The sequence below is a fragment of the Rhincodon typus genome, chromosome 10 (assembly GCF_021869965.1).
Source record: "Rhincodon typus isolate 14 chromosome 10, sRhiTyp1.1, whole genome shotgun sequence".
NCBI classification, from domain to species: Eukaryota; Metazoa; Chordata; class Chondrichthyes; order Orectolobiformes; family Rhincodontidae; genus Rhincodon; species Rhincodon typus.
The window spans coordinates 65,246,871-65,249,510 of NC_063341.1; positions in this window are offsets into that span (position 1 = coordinate 65,246,871).

Sequence of the window (2,640 nt, forward strand, 5' to 3'; positions counted from 1 at the left end):
CCTGGCAGAACTGAAAATGTGCATCAGAGAACGAGTTATTTCTGAGCAAATGCCCCTTTATAGCACCATCAATGATGCCAGCTACCGCTTTGGTAACTGATAGGAGAATAATTAGCTGGGTTGGATTTGTGTTTTTCTTGTGCACCGGGCATATATGGACAAGTTTTCATGTTATCAGGTAGATGCCAATGTTAAAGGTGTACTGGAGCAGCATAATTTAGCATGCAGCTGATTCTGAAGGACTAGTGTTCAATATTACTGTCGGAACTTTGTCGGGGCTCGTAACTTTTTCAGTATCGTCTGTCTTCAGCTGTCTCTTCATATAATGTGCAGTGAACCGAAATGGTTAAAACCTAGTATCTATGATGCTGGGGACCTAGGAGGAGGCTGAGATGAATCATACCTTCTACCTGAAGATAGATCCGAATGTTTTGCGGTTGTCTTTTACACTAATGCTGTAAGCTTTCTCATTGTTAAGAATGGAGGTATTCTCAGACATAAGTCTCCTCCTGTATAATTTCTACCACCGTTCATGTCAGGATGTGACAGGACTGCAGAGCCTCAATCTGATCCATTGGTTGTGGAATTGCTTAGCACTGTCTATTGCACACAGCACTCATTATTTGGCATGCAAGTAATACTGTGTTGTAGCTTCATAACATTGGCACCATGTTTATAGGAATTCCTGGAGCTGCTCCTGGCGTTTCCGCCTGCACTCTTCATTGAACCAGGGTTTATGTCCTGGCATGATGGTAATGGTCGAACAGGGATACAGTGGGTCACGACGTTACAGATTGTGGTTGAATAAAATTCTGTTGCTGATGGCTCACAAGGTATCATGGGTGTTCAACTTTGGCTAAATTTGTTCACAGTTTTTCCCATTTAGCACAGTAGTAGAGCTAGATGACAAAATGGAGAGTATTCTCGGTAGGAAGATGGGATTTTTTTCCGGAAGGATTGTGCAGTGGTCATCCCTGCTGGTACTGTCATGGGCAAATGCATCTATAACACGTAGATTGAGGGCAATGGCAAGTTGATATTTTTTGTTCATTCCCTCCACTTGTTTTGGACACAGTCCAGGAGTTATGCCCTTTAGGACTCAGCTGACTTCGTCAATAGTGGTTCTACTGAGCTACCTTTTAATGACAAACATTGAAGACCCGCACTCAGAGTATGTTCTGTGCTCTTGCCGCCCTTAGCATTTTCTCCAAACACTGTTCAACATGGAGGTTTACTTGTATATCAGCTGAAGTGGGGTTTAGTCAGGAGGTTTCCTTACTCATGTTTCACCTGATGCCATGTAACTGCAGAGAAGCTTTGGAGTCAATGTTGACAGCACCCAGGCAAGTCTTTTCCAATTGTACAGGACTGAGCTGCTACCTTGGTGGGTCAGTGCTGCTTTGTACAGAACAAAATCAGGGATGGTGATGGTGTTTGGACATTCTGTTAGGTATAATTCCATGTGTTTGACCGAGGCTATTGCTTGACTAGCCTGTGGGACAACTGTTCCAATTTTGGCACAAGCACCGATTTGTTGGTAAGAAAGACTTTGCAGAGTCTTCAGGGCTATTTGCTTTGGTTGTTTCTGATGTTTAGGTTGATGCAGGGTTCTGCATTCAATTTTGTTTCTTCGTGACTTTTTAGTATTTTTGACACAGCTGAGTGGTTTGCCAAGTCATTTCAGATGGTAGTTAAGAGTCAGCCACACTGTTGTGCATCTGAAGGCACATGCAGGCCAGTCCAGACCGGATAAGGTTGGCAGATTTCCTTTCCTAAACAAAAGTGGTCGAGGAGAGTATCTACTCAAAAACTACAGCGCACAGGTGGTGAAAACTAACACTTTTCCAGTGGGCTGTGATGAGATGGCACAAAAGAGGTGTTGTGGTTAGGACAGATTAGTTGTGATCTTGTTGAATTTTGGGTTGGGGTGGGTGGGTTGCTTGAGAGGCCAAATGACCAGCTTCTATTTATTATGTAAAAGACATCAGTGAACCAGATGGGTTTTAATGACAGCTGACAATGGTTACATGGTTGCCATTTTTAATTCTAGATATTTATTGAATTCGAGTTTTGCCATCTGTTATTGCTGAATTTGAACCCATGTCCCCAGAACAGCAATACTAGTGGCACTATCCACAATTTCTACTGTTTCTCTTCTCTGGATCCTTGGATGTAATTCATAAAAGTTCCTAAGATACAACGTTCTAAACATGTGTCAAAGTCCTGGAACTCCCTCCCCAGTGTCTTTGTGGTTGTATCCACCCTGTAGCAATTCAAGAAGGCAACTCATCACCACCTGTTCAAGCGTAACTCGGGATGGGAATAAATGCTGGCTCAGCCAGAAATGCCCACATCCTACGAATTTAAAAAAAAAATCTTCATCCAGTCTTGGTGCCTTATCCGCTCTATGCACAGGCAACCTGTCCAATTGCACCTCCTTATCAGTTTATTATTGGTTTTCTGTGTAAGATTCTGAATAAAACAAAGAAAAACAGCCATTCTTTTTCTTCCTCGATATCAACGTTGCGCAGAAATCGAGTAATAAACTTGGTTTTACATTTTTAACCAGGAAAATATTGACTTATGAACTGAAATTTGACATTCATATTACTGAATAAAATATATTATCACCATTTTAAT